The 17,665-nt window shown below is 41.3% G+C and overlaps 1 protein-coding gene across 3 annotated transcripts in view; it reads left to right on the top strand.

Moving 5' to 3' along the window:
• Positions 1 to 17,665, top strand: part of LOC109853673 (lysine-specific demethylase 3A-like) — a 109,910-nt gene that overhangs the window by 56,746 nt on the left and 35,499 nt on the right. The window contains exon 1 of one of the 3 annotated variants that reach the window (XM_020426006.1): positions 7 to 122. The exons of the other annotated variants lie outside the window; for them this stretch is intronic. The gene's annotated coding sequence lies outside the window, so the exon portion shown is untranslated. Of the gene's footprint in view, positions 1 to 6; positions 123 to 17,665 lie in introns of those variants that run through there. 3 annotated transcript variants of the gene reach the window in all.

A 17,665-nucleotide genomic window follows, 5' to 3' on the forward strand; every position in this document is an offset into this window, starting at 1 on the left:
CAGCAGCAGCAGCAGCAGCAGCAACCGCCCTCGCAACCTCATCACCATCACCATCACCATCATCAACCCGTGCCGGGAAGCGCTTTTCGGAGCAGTCAAGAAGTCGGAAACGCATTAGTTCTGTAAGTTTTGCGATCTTGTGAAACTATAGTTTCCTTGTTTCCTCTCGAATGTGAAGGAAAGAGGGAATTTTTATTTATCTTGTAGAGAAAGTCTTGTCAAAAGACTTTAACAATGATAACGAAATAAGAAGAATAAGCGAACAGAGAAGAGGAGGGGAGAATCTATGCGTCGCTACGCGACGAGAAGCGCAGGTGCAATCGTGGCCGTCAAGGTTGACTGGCTTCGCGCGCGCGAGCGCGTGTCGAGACATGGAATACATAGACGCTGAAATTCCGCGAACTGGCGTTATCCTCTCGTAGGTTCTTCGAAGACGACGTTCGCGTGGGAACTCAAGTGTACGAATCTCGAGACTTGAGATGATGCTGCAATAGCGCCTTCCGGAATGAAAGTCGAATAACCACACTCTCAGCAACTTTAAACATACTGCTCAATACGCTTAATTCAAATGTACTCAAATATACTCAACGTATCTCAACGTATATACAAACATATTTCGTATTATTGAACATATGAAACGTTCAATCAAGTTTCAAATTCCTTGAAATACAAATTTATACGTTGCCTGATTATTGTGTAAATTATTGACTACATTGAATCTTTCATTAGGAAATTTCTCAGGTTATACTTAGCGAAGCGCGTAATGTTGCAAAATTTTATATGTACTTATATATCGACTTAAAAATTCTATTCTCGGACGTGTATAACGGTTCGCTTTTACGCGCGAAAGTTTTAATCTTTTTTGTTTTTTTTATTTCGTCGCGCCTTCACGGCTGATCGCGCGGAAGTGGACCGATTGTGGGAACCGGCCGTGATTCGCCGAACCCTCTCTCCCGGCCCTTCATCGAAGATGATTTACGGAGCAACGGGGATTCGGAGCGGATTCGCCGCCGGTAGCGTGAATCGTGACTATCGTGCCGCGTGAGCGCACGCACACACACACACACACACACACACGCACACTCGCACACTCGCACACTCGCACGATGATAGACGAACACACGGCGGTTTATAGCGATCGAGAAACGGCGAGGCGCATATGCATATGCATGCGCGGTGCTGCAGGTGTTCGGCCAGCGGCGAGGCACCAATTTGTCATGTCGGCTCGAAAATAGAGCGCCCGCGTTCCGCCCGCGGCGCCGATTAACTCGCGCGCGAGAACTGAGATGCGCGGAATTAGAGCGGCGTAGAGTAAACACAGTGTATGTGTAATAATCGGTAAATCACGATGGCGCGCGAGGCGTCGTCGCGGAAAAACAAAAGAAAATTATTTCGACACGTTCGGTTTACAAAACGCGTCGACGAGCTTCTTTATACATGCTTGCTGCATTTTAATGTACCGCGTACTGTTTCTTGCTCGGAGGTAAATGACCGTAAATCGTAAAATATCTGTAACAAATACCTTCGACGAGATTCTCTTTGCATTTGTTCCTGTTTTTTATCGAACTTTGATACACTGAACGCGAAACAAAAAGGAAAATAAATTTTATACACTCTTGCTTACTTCGGTCACGTTTGAAATGCGATGCGTAATTGCGCTTGGTTCTTGTATATTGCATTTTAAATGTAATGTCGAGACTTGGTAGCAAAAACTCATGATATTCGATACGTATCGGTTTTCCGAACAGTAATGTACCGTGACTGACTTTGCGGAAATTAGCTGTTGACTTTACATTAGTCACGCGTAGAAAATTGTGTGTTATTGCAAATATTCTTTTCCCTAAATCGAGAACAAGTGTGTCGGAAGACGACAAACGCGTTGAAAGGAACACAGAAAAAGACACATAATACATTAACAGTGACATTTTTTTTTTTCCTAGTTATTACGTGCGAAGTGTCAAAGATTTCTTGAAAAAGAAAAAAAAAGGGAATCTTAATAACAATTTTTTACTATGAAGTTATTTTAAACCGAATGCCTCGCAGTCGTGTTTTATTATCATAATTTAAATATCTATTAGCTGAATGTTCTTCGTTATCGTCGTGCTATTTTTGATAATTTTATCTGGAATAACTTCCTTTATCTCGCGAGTTATTTTTAGAAAAAGATTTTTACGTGAAACGCTCTCATTATCGATAGATCAAATATAGAAGTCTATGAAAATAATTAAAAGTTGGATAGAGATAAGTACAAATATAAAAACGTATATTTGCGAACCCCGCACAAGGTCACCTTATTATACACGTTTATCGCACCGAAGTCTTATAAACTCAATTTGTTTACACGTTACGTCATCCATGTACATGGCATTAAAGTAGATAGAGGAGATTAGCGAATGTGCGATTACTCACACGACTCAGAGTTCGATAATTCGACCGCAAATAAGGCGCGCGCGAGGGAGAGGAAGAGAAAGACGGAGGCCTGTTTGCAAACAGGTTTTGTCCGCGCGACATTGCGGACTGCGGGGGTTGCGTAACGTTCCGGACGCGACGTCATTTCGCGATCTACGCCAATCCGCCGCGTTGCCCCCCTCCTCGTATACGTCATCCGCGTGCAATTAAAACGGAATCTCTCTGTTGCATATACGCGCGACCGCGAAATAATATTTCGACTCCGGGCGCACGAGCCCGGGACGAAACCCGGATATATTTTCTTCTCTATCGCGGAAATTCCCGTGATACACACGTCGGTGCGCGCGGTCGGTGCGCGTGAAATTTGCATTACCGTTTATTATCGCGCGCGAGTGTTTCACGCGCAAGTGAACAAGCATATTCCAAAGTTTTTTTTCGATAAAAGTCGAAGATAACTTTCTTTTTTTCACACTCATTTCTGCGTGTAATCGCTTCAAAAAAATATATTTCTTAACAGATATTAAACATCCTTATCTCTCCTTCGAGATCGCTCGATTATGTTTACTTGCGACAAGCGAGCAAAGTTCGCGGTTCGCGAAGATTTCCGAAGTGGATTTTAGATATTTGGCAAATTGCGGAATTTTTGTGCTTCGCGCACTTTGTGAGAGAGTGAGAGAGAGAGAAATATTATATCTCGGCACTCTCTTCGAATAGAGAGAGAACATCACGTGATGTAAAAATGGGTCAGCGTCAGATAAGCGCGGGAACCGGGAGCCTGCGACCGGTCGAGAGGGACATTTGCGTTTCAAATATCAATTCGTGTACCGAGCGTATAAAGAGCGCGCGGTTACGTCGAGGGAGAGTCCGAGAGCCGTTTTGCGGCGGTAGTTTGTTTCGAGAAATTCACTGACCGCACTTGCTCGAGCGTGGCGTAACAGAAACTCGAATCGGGAGGGGTTGTCGATCGTTAAGATAGGCTCCGGTCGTAAAATATATATATATATATATCTCTCTCTCTTTCTCCGTCGGAACGAATCTCGGCCGGTAATCGATCGGAACGATACTCGGCGACCCTGAACCGGAACATGGGAGAAAACGTTTGATAGGCGAGCAATGGAGTGAAACTCGCTCAACCGGGCACGGTTAATTAGTCACCTTTCGTTTTCGAGCCGGCAGATCTTTCGATCGATCGACGCCGCGCCGCGTGCACGAATCCTGTGTCTTGAATTTTAGTTTCGCGTGCGCGCGATTACTTGTTTTTAACTTTTCCAAGTGTATTGCATCTACAATAGGTCTGAAATTGTGACGACACGCACTTTAACTTTTGCCAAAATAAATATTGGAGTTGCACCTGTTATAAAAAATAAAAGCGACTCACGGTTATTCAATTTTCTCTACTACCGATGACGCGTGGCGCAAGCTCGCCTTTTAAATTTTTGATAACCTGTCACTTATCGTGACACGATAGATCAGGTAAAAATTCTCGGATCCGAGTAACGACACGTTTACGTTCCACGAGACGCAGTACAGATACATAGTTATCACGTCGTGAACAACATAGAAGAACGTGGTTTACAAGGTCACACATTGAAGTGATCAGGAAGAAAATTTAGACACGTAGTTCTACCGTTTTGTTTGATAAATAATCAACTTTTCGTCGAAATAGCGAACGTGTAAAATTAATAGTTGAACGCATTTAAGATTTTAAAGTCAATTACTTTGTGATTTTGTTTTTGCGAACTGAAGGTGAAACTCGCGAAAGCGTATTCTTTTTAGTAATGGAAGTTTTTTGATGATAAAAATTTTTGAAGTAAAAAAGTTTGTTTACGTGCCATCCTGGTATCTCTCTTTTATTCTACGGGAAAGATAAATCTTACCTTTTGCTGGTTTTCAATGGTTAGGTGGCAATTTTTTTTCTCGGTTGTGATCTTGAAATCCGGTCTTTATTGGAATTTACAGGATTTCTTGAACACGTCTTCACAGAAAGAATCCAGACAGAAAGTTTCCTTTTTGAATATATATCTGTAATAAGAATCAGTCAATAGATCAGACATAAAATATTGCATACGAATAAATAAATAAAGCTACAATAATACGGTATATGTAACAACAATACGATTGACTGTCAAAGAAGATGCGCAACAGTGCGGAGAAAATGCGAAGACAAAAAAAAAGGAGTAAATATGCATCACAGAAAAAAATCTTGCTCTAATTTACGAGTTCAAATTTAAATGGTCGCAGAAAGAGAAACTGCATCTTTTGATGCGTAAACGTGCGTGTCTTAGCGTCTTTGTTATTTATGGAATTTCTGTTGTCCTTGTCGGAGGAGTTACGTTTCGCTACACAACGGCGATAAAAAGTTACATGAGCAAGGAAGAAAACTCGATAACGATGTAAAAAAGAAAAAAATGTAATGAGAGATAAATTATACGTTATCGCAGGAATTATTACTACAAAAGTTTTTTATTGCAATTTTTATCGAACCCAAGAGCGCTAATTTTCGAGCAACTTGAAAAAATCAAATGTTTCTCCGCACAAGAAACAGAAAACCAAACAGATAACGAGAAATATTCTTAAACTTGTTTTACACTTTGTCAAACAAATTGTCGAATATCAGAATAGAATTGTTTTCGCTCGTAAATGCATAAAATGCATCGTTTGTTCGGTCAGCCCGCGATTCGGCCGCTGTTGTTACACTTTACTTGATCCACGAGACTATTAAAATTCGCCGAATAAGTCGACGCGCGAAAAACAGAAAAGACATCTTCGGCGAAGACATTTCGTTTAACAAGAAGCAAACGCGGTAAAATCGCGCGTTTGCTTGAAACACGGCGGACCGACGCGAAGTCGGCAAAGTAGACACTCAACAAATTCTTTCGTCACAGAATGGCGGAATGCTCTTTCTGCAAATCATTCGCATGCTCGAGAGTACTTGTACTCCGGAGAAACACGACCCGTCGTCGTTAACAAATATACTTATATTATTAGACTTGTACGTAACTCGCAAAACTTTTCATTTTTTTTTTTTTTTTTTTTTTTTTTTTTAATGTTAACATTTTTCTCTTTGTGAAAATGTACCTCATATATTATCGCGGTTTCTTTAAAACATTACGAAATCTCGCGACGGCAAGTCGAATTATAATATTCATTATCACTCGCTTTATAAAATTTAAATCTATTTTTCTATTTATTCTTCCTTCGCAGTAATTTAGTCGTGAAGAATAAAATGCCGAATATTCACGTTAATGAACTTGATTATCATCTTTTGTTCACGTGATAGCTTTATTTAAAAAAAACATACAAAGTTTTTTCTTATTTTCTCTCGCGTCATTCTTTACAAAAAAACGACAAAATAAAATCGGCAACAAGATTACGTTAGTTCTCAAAACATGTTGTATGACTCATGGCATCTATGATATTCGAAGGTCGGCGATGCGTGATACGATCGTGTCGATACTCTCTCGAACCTGCCGATACCGATTTCTCGCTCTCTTTCTCTCTTTGCGCTCTTAAAAAACACCGCGTTTATTTTCGTTCGCTCGCAGAAGCCCGCGCAAGCGAAAACATTTCGCTCGCTCGTTCCCTGCATAAATCCTCTCACGAGCGTTCGTATATACGTTTCGACGGGCGCAACGCGCAGGATTGATGACAACGCGCATGCCTGCATGCGATCCGAATCGGAGACAGAGAATTCTCGACCGTCGCATCAGCTGATATTTGGCAATTTGTTCTCGCTAAGTAACTCCATTACTTATTTCACACGTGTTTTGACGTACACCTGAGTGTTGTGAACCGAAAACGATAATGGTTTTCAATATGACGCACAGTCGGGAGCGTCTGGCGCGATGAATGTCGAAGTTATTTTTAAAATCTCATCTGTAGATTTCCACGAATCTCGATATAAGCGTCTTACCAAAATTTATGGTTGAGAAAGATATTCGGATTGATTACATACCGCTGTCGTAAACTGTCGAATGTTTTTGATTCTTTTATCGCGGAAATATTCCACATTATTTTAAATGTTGACTGTCACGACTATTTCTAAAACAATATTGACTCAGTAATTCTAGAAGAATTTCAAAAGAAGCCCGTTGTTAGGGATAAAATCGGCTACCCTGTATACTCGGATCGGTCGTTGTGGTTGGTTTTCCTTCTCGATTTGCGGCTCTTCCCCTCCCTCCGCGTCTCTCTCTCTCTCTCTCTTCCTTTTGCTCCTTCTCCCGTTTCTCTCGAGAGCCAGCGCTGAATCACAACCGCAAATATCTTCCTCCGGTAACTGGCTTCGCCGGTCTCTTCGAGCTTTCTCGATGGAAACGGTGAGGAAAAACGACGCGGGAGAATCGTTAAGAAAAGAGAGCAGCGGTAAAAGAGATGGCGCGACACGGCGGTGAAAGAGAAGCGAAAAAGAGAGGAAGAGAATGAGAGAAAGAGATTCTGTTCCTCTCCCATACAATTTTGCAACGACGATGTTGCACTCGGCCGAGGCCACGATCTAGGTCAATAGAGAGCTCAGGTTTCTCTCTTCTCGCCGGCAATTCAGCGCGCTCCGGATCGGAGAGAGACTGCGCACGCAAAATTGCGTCTACATGATCCATCCGCGCGCTGGATGGATTCTCTAGGCAATAAATGTAACACAACACCGAGAGACTCGTTGAAAGTGATACTTGAGCGATATCGTTAAAAAAAGAAAATATTATTAAAGAGTATTTATAACTTGTGAATATTTTACTATGGTATATGTATATTAAAAATGATCGAGTTTAGATAAAAGTAAAATTGCTCTCTTGAAAAAGCATTTACGTCGTAAAAACGCGTTACGACGAGAAGAAATTGTTTGTTATAGATAAATCAACCACAAAGAGATCAGTTTCGATTTAATCAATGATGATTTCAGTCATTGCCAATAAATAAACACATTGAGAAACACTTATTTCCACTCGCGCAGTTACAAGTGAGAAAAAGAGAGAGAGACGTGAGTATGTGTGTGTGTGTGTGTGTCTGCCTCTCATTAAAAATTACACATATCAGACATCTCATATATACTCTTTCACAGTTGTTTAATATTCATGCGAATGCAAATAATAGCACGTTATTTGAAATTTTTTTATCATACTTTATGCAGAAGAAATAAATGATTTTACAAAAAAAAAGACATATCGATTGCGAGATTAATTGTGCGAAAAGTCGAGTTATTTTGCGCGCGATTAATTTGCTCTTGTAAACTCTAGTGATCCGATAATAATTATATTCCACCGCTACACTTCCGCAGTGCGCGCGAGTTCATTCTGGTTATCGAACGCGTGACTTCAGTCCGAAGGTCGACGTATTCGCGTCGAGAATGTTATATATCTCTCTCTCGAGTGAAGTGACTGTATACATATCTCCCATTCTTTTCTCTTTTTTTTCTCTCTCTCTCTCTCTCTTTCTCTTTTTATTTGCATTCCGCACATTCGCTCTTCTCCGTGAAAAATCAGCAATGTCGGTGCGACTATTCCGCGCGTTTATCTTATCGGTATTACACGCACAACGTGCGTTATCAATGGCGATACAGAGAGAATGAGAGAGAGAAAGAGAAAATGGTGGAGCAAGAGGAGAAAAGGGGCAGTCCAACGCGCGTATCGTTATCGCGCGCGTTTGTCACCGTCGCTCTCTCCGCGCATATTCTTCGTATCTTCTCTTTTACCCTTTGGGCTGTGCATCTGCGCGCGCGCCGGTTATCTGCGAGACGCAATTGCGGAAATAGTTGCGCGAGAAACCAGTTCGTGATCGCGCTCACAAAAGGGTGCGTAAGAGGAGAATTTTCCAATAGAAAAAACCCGATAACCGCCACGTAATACTGTGTGCACAGATTGCCGCGGGGAATGCGCCTTTGTTAATACATACATACAGACGCATCGTGTATACACTCCGTATTTAGATCCGCGTGAACAGATCGAACACGGATAAACGTGTTTCAATGTGATTGTTTTTTTTGTTTTTTGTTTTTTTTTTTGTTTTTTTAATCGTATACGCGAAACGAATTTCACTTTGTTTAAAGCGCGCGTCGAGATATTTCGCGACTACTATCGCAATTTCACGATGTTGTTACGCGCGCGCATATCTCACTAATGGGAACAAGAAGAAAAAACACGTACGTTGAAAAACAGAAAACAAAAAAAAAACATCAGCGGCGCGCGCGGAAGAGTTAAATATCAGTTAAATACGCGGCCAACTCGCGCGCCGGGTTTGTGCGCGAGTCATTTGTCGATTGTGCGATTGATCCCGTCTATTCCCGATTGAGAACGACCATTGTGTAATCGTACGCGTTGTAGAGAACGTGATAAATATCTGAATCGTTTGAAACGCGCCAGAGAGCTCGGACGAACGAGAGATGGCATGACATCGTGTGAGTCATCGATAACTCTTTTTTCCCGTCCTCGCGCGCGCGCGCGCGCGCATGTAATGTGTGCTCTCGCTTTGTTTCTGTCAATATAATCAACTAGAAATAAAATAAAACATACACGGCGACTTGAAAATTTATTTTTTTTGTACTCTCGAACGTATAAGCGTGTCAAGTACCACCACCTCCCACATTGCCTTTTACCCACGTAGTAATGTAATCCCCGCGATAACGCGATAAATAACGAGTGCACAAATACTTCGTTACAACAGGCTATAGATAACGATATTTCGAATTACCGAAATAACTTCGTTGTATCGCATGTATGTACATACTTTCCGAGATTAATTCCCCTCTCGTTGTTATATAGGTACGTTGCGTTACATACACACACACACGGACACACGTGTACGCGCGCGCGTGTATATAATACGTGATGATATTAATTGCATTGTGTCGCGCACCGAGCACGACCTCATTAATAATGTCCGCGCGGGGAATATTCGCGTTGAAACGCGCGCCGCGAAGTCGATTCTCTCTCCCACGTTTATTATTTGCCTCGCCCCGCGCTTGGGCTATTGATTGGCCTGGTGTGGTTTTCCTGGCCTCGGTCGCGGACAAAAGCGCGCGCGATTTATACAACGGCCAGCCAAAACGGCGGCGAGGTAAAACGTCGGATTGCGCGGAATTCGTGGAAGAGAGAACGGAGAGACGGAGAAGAGTCTTCGTGTTTCTCTCTCTCTCTCTGTCTCTCTCTCTCTCTCTCTCTCTCTCTCTCTCTCTCTCTCTCTCTCTCTCTTCGTCGCGGAGAGTTGGCGACGATCCCAGCTGGCTTCGGACGCGTGTAAACGGGGGCGAAGTAATCCCGCATTCGCGGAGTATCACGTGAGAGAGCGGGAGAAAGAGACATTTATTATCCCCGTTCCGTCGGTGTGTGTCTCCTCAATCATTTTCACCTAACGATTCCAATCGCGTGTGCGCACTGCATGCGCCTCAGGTAAAAACAAATTTATACGCGTTCACGTGTTTGGAAAATACTCTTTCTCTCTCTGGCGCATCATCGTTTCGATGATGAATTTCACGATCGTTAATAACAAAAGAGACGGATGATCTCTAAATTATGTTTTGCAAAATGTAGAATTGTGTGTGTGTGTTACGTACTTATTTAACTTTTTGATTGCGAAACAATATCATTGAAACGTTAAACAGGAAATGAAATTTATACCACATTTAACATTTATATTAATTACAAAATACTCAGCACTTTGTTGTCGTCATTCAACGAAAGGTCATTGTGTGTATGCTTGTGTGCGTTCGTCATATTTACGACTCTCTGTGTCATTATCGCTTCTATTAATCATTCGAACGCGCTAAAGAAATATTCATGCGATGTTTGCATTGAAATCTTGTTCCACGTGTCGAAAGTTACACGCGCCGAACAAAGCTGACGCCGCGAATTGTACGTTTACATTCGGAAAGTACGTCAGTATATTGACGAAGCGAGAATGTTTATTGTAATTCGCGTATCTTGTTTTTCTTCTTGCGCCGCGACGTGTTTATACCGCTCGTATCTCTGTCCGAAGAGCGAAGCGATGCATCTCAAACGTTTCATTGTTTTGAACTGCACATTTATCTACACTTATGCAATGAGATTTCCCGTGTGAGATTTCCGCGTGTGAATTCTCGTAATTCGCGAATTATTTTCACGACACTTTTGTGTCATATTCAGGTCATGTGTGTGCGTATGTGTGTGTGTGTGTGTGTGTGTGAAAATGCGCCAACTTCTCGAGGCGAGAGAAAGAGCCGCCGCCGTTGTCGGCGACGACGTCGTTGTCGTCGTCGTCGTCTTATCGACGACCTCGAGTTCATCTTGTGAAAGAGCGTTTACCCTCGAGTGCGAGAAACGGTTCGTTAAGCGAAAAGCAAGTATTTTATTCGCGTAGTTCATCCGCGCGCTATCGACTTGTTTTTTTTCTTTTTTTTTTCAAATTCTGCCTTCGCACGCGGTTTATTTCGGAGCGTGCGCACGATAATCGCTATTTCGAGAACTGCAATATAAGTGAGACGTGCCCGCCGCGGCAGAACGGAAATACACGAAGAGAAGAGATCAAAGTTGTCATAAATTTAAATAACATATCTCGCTGCATTTATACGGTGAATTTTACAGTATTGAAATTTTTTTATAAATTTTGAAGTGTGATTTTCTCGAGCGCGAGCTTAAGTCTTTAAATTTGTCTTTTGAAATCTGAAGAGCGAGAAATTCTTGGAGAGAAACGTTCATCAACCCGATGACCTCCTCTTCCTCCTTCTTGATTGTTCCGTGCGAATCGCGTCTATTTTGAGTGCTTGTTGTGTATGTTCTTACGCAAGTGATTTGCGTAGCCAAAAGACGCGAGAGAGTCGCGAAGGGTAATAAGGAATTTACCACGTCATTCTTGTGTTTCGGCACGTCTTAATTCGCGATTTGGACGTACGTCTTGGCGTGTCCCACTTGTTATGCATAAACATTACTTTTGACGTTTTGATAGCGACGCGATATTTTCGTACAACCCGCACGCCGAAATAGAGACAACCGGCAATTTACAACGTCAATTAATTTTGTCGATGCTGTAAATAAACACGCGTTGAAATTTATCAGCTGTTTAATTTCAATTATTCTACACGAAATTTCGTATGTGAATCAAGAACATTTTATTTTTTTCGCGCGCGCGTGTGTGTGTGTGTACGAAACCGCGTATTAAATTCCGTTCAAGACATATGCGTTAAAAATACGCACGCGGCGAATATGAAAGCAAATATTTGACGTTAAACAATGGAGACAACAAGCTATTTTCCCGCAACAATTCGCAGAATTGTGCTCAACGTTTGCGTTACTCCTCCACCTCTCTCCAAAATATTGTTTCACCGTCGCAACGACGCGCTTTTCCTGATACGAGTGAATGTTATTCCAACATATTCTTTCGCGCAATAATTTCCGAAATAAAAAAAAAATAAAAAAAATTACACGTTCTATTTGCGCGATCGTTTCGCATCTTTGTGCCGGCGGATGGTTCGCGTGTGTGTTTTTAACGCGCGATGAATTCACTCTGACTTGCAAATACTCGAGGTGCTCGTTCCCTTTTGATATCATAAACAATTCGAACGCAGGTTTCCTTTCCGCATTGATAAACGAATAACAACACAGCACGGGAATAAACATTCGTACGTCGTACATCTGCACACAATGAATCTCTCTATCGGCCGTGCGGAAACGAAGGCGGTCTCGATTAATTCTTTTTTTTTTTTCCTTCTTCCCCCCCGCGTGGAGACGGAAAGCGAACACAGTGCCTCGTTACTTCGTTGCAATTTCTCGCATAATGCGTTCTATGCTGCGACTGGACGAGCGCCAAGTGCATGTTTACGGAAATCTCGCGAGGTGAGGAAAGGCAAGGGGAGATGCGCGCACAAGAGGGAGAGACGGGCGGAGAAGACGACTGGTTTATTTGCAGACGGAGACAAAAGAGAATCGCGGTTCTGTCCCGCGTAGGAGTTATAAATGGCGGTTTGTTTATGGAAACGAGAAATAGCGTGCCGATGATGCAAAAGAAGGGGGGGAACACGCGCTTGCGAAAGTGGGAAATCTCGATTATGTAGTCTCGACGCGGCGGCGGCGGCGGCGGCGGCGATATTTCGTCGAATCCGCTTGTTTTGACGTCACGCTGTTTCCAATAATGATAACGACGATAATGATAATGAGCGCAAAATTTTGCGCGCATTAAGGTTATCGAGTCTTACGACATTCGTTGCCTCATTGGAAAGAGTTGACACAATTCAATCTCTCGATAGTGCGTAAAATACATACGATATATGATATCCGCGTCTTGCGGGAAAAAAAATACATGTTTCGTAACATTACGCTTGTTTGTGCATTTAATACTCGGATAACGAGAAAAATACAATTTGTTTCAATAGAGTTGTTTAATGCAATGTGAACGTAATAACGGTGTGTCACTTAAATAATCATCGGCGAAGAAAAATATTTATGTACAATTGCCTATTAAACTATCTGATGCAAATGGCATTTGATAGCACTATCCCCTTTTCATTATTTTTTTTTTTCTATGTTTATCTTTTCTATGTTTATCTTTTCCGATGCATCATCGATATAAGATGTTTCTTTACAAAGAGATATTTGCTTCGGGAAAATTTTCAAGTTTTTCCGATATCTTTTTTGTCTAGGATTTTAAATCTTTATCTGATATCCGATATATAGAATGACTCTCTGGAAGTCTACTTTGGTTCCGCATGATGTCGTAAACCAGTTCGACGTGGTTAATACACGCTCGGCTATTTTTGAAGTCCGCTTTCTGTCGCGTTCGCGTCTACGATCGATAGTTGGAAGCTGCCAGAGAGAGAGAACTAAAACTCTGTCTGTAATTTCCGCGCGATGTAATTTTCGAACGAGTTCGGTAACCCGGCCGTTTGTCGTTCTTCTTCCCTTGATCTTTGCTCGCGCTGCGGCGAGTGATTTACCGTACCGTCGTCTTTTGCCTTTCCCACCGCTAATTATATTTCAAACGGCGAGAGAAGAATACGCGCGTCTCTCTCTCTTTCCATCTTTCTCTCTCGCTCGCATCTGAATAAAACACGCATAGCGCGCGTTGACTCCGTTCCAAAGTAATCTGGAGCAAAACCCCAGGAAGCAAGAATGAGGAAGTATCTTTATTATCTTTTTTTTTTTTTTTTCAGATGACTCTAGACACCGTTTTTCAATAATCGGATTTTTCGGATGTATCGTTAATCGTAACAACGCCAACTTTCACAATTTCTACAATGTCTCCTTTATATATTATTCCGTTCTCTTCATTATAAAAAAAAAAAAAAACTTTTTTCGTGTACTTCTGTTAGATTATTTTTTACCGGAGCTTATTAATATCTGTAAATTTCATTGAATTACTAATGAAGAAGTGTGTGCTTGTTTATTCACGGTTAGTAGAGATCTCATTGAATTACAAATTTCACACACAACTACAGTTTTATTACAGAACAAAGATATTATCTGGGTTTTGTGTGTTTCTGGTTATAAATTTTCCGCCGGTTTATTCCGGCAAGTTCCATTAGTGGAAGATCAATTATTAATAAAGATAGTTAGTTTTTAATCGCGGTAGCGAGAGAAGTTTTTTTCTCATTTTACAATTATTGTAATTTTGTCAAAAAATGAGAGTCTGTTTATCTGTTCTCGTTTTCAGATGATTATTCTTCATTTTGTTATTTCTCATAAATTTCAATAGAGAATTGTTACATTTGTGGCGATGACGACTCGTTTTTATTTCATACGTATTACAGTTTTTTGTGAAGAATATTCTTTACTATTTTCTGTTTTTTCTCTTTCTCTTTCTCTTTCTAGAGTTATGTGTATATAATATTTAGTAGAGAAAGGAAAACATGTGCATATAATCGTTTGTATCTCAACTTTGTTACATGTCACAACTCAACTTTGTTACGGAGCGTTCGTACAACTTGTTCAAGAAATTCAACTTCTTGTTACACGAGCTTGCGTATTTGATATAAGTGCAGTCTGCTCAGGTTACTGTTACCGCGTCTCGAAATATCGTCGTTCTATTCAGCCCTTCTAGGTCAATTTTCCTCCTCTCGAGAACGTCCCCGAAATTGTTCCCGTGTAAAAAGACGTTCCGAATGTTGAAATTCCGCTCCGCACACGAGAAAGATCTTATTAAAACTTCACCTTCGTGTTTTCTATCTTGAATAATAATAAGTGGAGTGAGAGAGAGAAAGACAGACGTTTCTCAGCGAAGATCTCCGCCTATGAGACACGCTGACTGAATCTATTGTGCTTCTTTTTAAAAACCTTTTATAGAAATCTTCTATAGAAAAGAAGGAGCTTCCTGATCGTCCTATCTGCTCGGAAGAGAAAAGTTGAGCCTGACAATGTAAAGCTCGGCCCAACATAACCCGGGCGTTTGCCAAGCATCAGTGTAGTTTCTTGTATTCGCGCACCGCCTACAGCCCAGCTGGTATGACTACGACCTAACTTATGCATGTGCGATAGTTAAGAACCCCGTGCCCGGTGAACATTTGCGTCACCAACTTGGGGAGAGCCCTTTTGCTCAGCGATCTTACACACAGACGGGGCGAGGCTTACTCCACCCCCCGGTGATCCGACCCCAATCAGTCAGCTGATAACCAACGAGATCTCGTTATTATTTTGTTTTTTATCTTTTTAGGTTCTGTATTTTTCCGATCAATGATGTATGTTGTAAAAAGTAAGATACGCGGTACGACTAACATCGTCTGAACTTCTTTTACATATTTTATATATATATATATATATGTTTGATAAATACATATGTAATTCTTTCATACGTATTTGATAAACCAGAGTGTGTTATCTCTTAATTCTGTCAACGATGGTGCGCGATGATGAGATATCAAGATGATCTCATCATCAGACAATATTCATCGTAATCCATTTTTTTTTTTTTTACGTTCTTTATTACGTTAGCTTAAGAGTGCTGACAACTGTCAGCAATTCGGAATCGGAGAGTAGACACGCGCGTGGTCGAATTATCCAATTTGAATTCACCCGTCGAGCCATTATTCCGAGTATGTCGAAAAGCACCCTCAAATCGATCAACCGTACCGACCCTCGGAAGCCGCTCCCTCGCGCGAGCATTCGACCTTTCGTGGCTGGGTTTCCCTCACGGATTTATTGATCGCTCTTTAAGCTTTTCGCTTCGATGTCGGCGATGCAACGTGCGCGCACACATACACACACACGCACACACACACAAATGTACCACGCGCAAACATGCACCCTCGAGTTTGCGTAATATAAACGCAGTCTTTCATTTCCCAGTCTTTCTTCTGCGTACAGTGCCGTTCGAAAACGATCGTAAAACATTATTTCTCGACGTGAAACTTCCTCGGATTAAAGCGACTCGAGAGAATCTTCCTCTCTTTCTCTTTTCTCCCGACTGTAGGCAGAGCGCGTAAATAATTTTCGAGCGAGCCAGCTGCGGCAATTTACAAGGGGCATTCACCGTGTAGTGGTCACTATTTCATGCCGTACTTACCGCACACTCATAAACACAGTAAGATATATATTGTATATATATATATATATGTATATATGTGTGTGTATGTATATGTATATATGTCTCAAGTGTTGTCTCAAGAAAGTTAAACCCTCTATCGGAGATACGAGAAATTTCCGATATTTGAATAATAAAAAGATCGATATACACAAAGAAGAGAGCGAGAAAGAAAAAAGAGAAGATAAAAACAGTCAGCGGAAAAACTTGTCAACAAGAGAAAAGAGGAAGATCGAAATTCACAAACTTCTTTTGAACTACAAGAGAGATTCGGGATGTAGCCGGAGAGACCAAGTCGCATTACCTTATTCATCGAAATAACGACCGACATATTCTTCGGGAAATTACTTGCGTCTTGAAATTACTACCGTCTCTCTGATTGCGCGGACCGGGTTATGATGTTCAGCTACCCAGTAATTGACGAGAAATCATCGGTTAGACGAACCGCACGGCAGACATGCATCCTAGCGAACGAGGACTCTGAAAGAAGAGACATAATGATCATCAACTCGACGGAGAACGACGACCGGAGACACTTCTGATTGTACATTGAAGACCTCTCTCCCCTTTCCTCCCTCCCTTTAGAGTGACTATCCGCCGCTTTTGTATAAAGGAAATAATCAATTTTTATCTCTTTCTCTCTCTCTCTATCTTCTCGCTAAATCTGACTTACATTGCGATAACTTGCGGCTTTTCTTATCGGAAAGATAATAATATAGTACGATGTGCAAAATAGAAGTTCTTGAATATTTCGCTTCTCGGAAGGGAAAGTTTTCCCCTGCCAGGAAACCATCAAAGTTGTTGATGCAAACAATCAAACGATCGTTTTTATGCGCCAACAGATGTTTCCTTTGAAATTTCTATTTCTTTCTCTCTCTCTCTCTCTCTCTCTCTCTTTCTCTCTTTCTCTCTCACCGAGTCGATGTTACCTTCTAAAAATTCGATAACTTCGTCGCGAAATTTTTCAATACGCCTGCGATTTACATGTCACAACGCCGATATAATATTCACACCGAGCAGTCTCGTTTTCGTTCGTACGTCCCGGCCGAAAATAGAGCGCGGCCGCGCCGGAGAGAGCACGAGAACGCGTTTTGGCACGTCTTGTGCTTTCCGCACGAACAATTTTGCAGACGTCGAAGCTTCTGACTGCTGATTTCGTTCGTGTATTCCCTTGCTTGCTTTTCGCGTGGCGCGCAAATTCTAGTCTCCGACGATTCGCGATCGGGGCGTATTTGCGCGTTAAAAAATGTTCTTTCTCGCGAAAGTACTTAATCACGGATAGCGATATTTATTTTAGTTACAACGATTTTTTTGTGTTTGACATATATGGTAACAAAAGAGCCAAAGATAAATTTATACCTGTCCCCTATGAAACTACGTAAAGCAGTGACAAATACACGTGAAATATTAAAACGTTATATTTGTTGAGATGTGCACGCTAAAGTAAATATCTTTTAAGGTCAGTACTAGATTTTTATTTGCCTCTGTGTGTGTGTGTGTGTGTGAATAACATTTGCATAATTGAGCGCGTGACTAAACAGAAGCGCTGTATGAATAAGCAATCGTGATAAAATTTCCGAACTCTATATCTTATCGAACTTCATATATGTTATCTCTGGAAATTAAGTTATCGGTACTTAAACGTTTACTGTCGACTTATTTACTTAAAAAAAAAAAAAAAAAAAAAAACATTACCTATTTATACACAGAACGTGCGCGCGGCGTACAAAAATACTTTTTACATTATCTACAAGATAATGTAAAATGTAAATTAATAAAGCGCTAA

The sequence above is a fragment of the Pseudomyrmex gracilis genome, unplaced genomic scaffold (assembly GCF_002006095.1).
Source record: "Pseudomyrmex gracilis isolate BER0280 unplaced genomic scaffold, ASM200609v1 scaffold_53, whole genome shotgun sequence".
Classification (NCBI taxonomy): Eukaryota; Metazoa; Arthropoda; class Insecta; order Hymenoptera; family Formicidae; genus Pseudomyrmex; species Pseudomyrmex gracilis.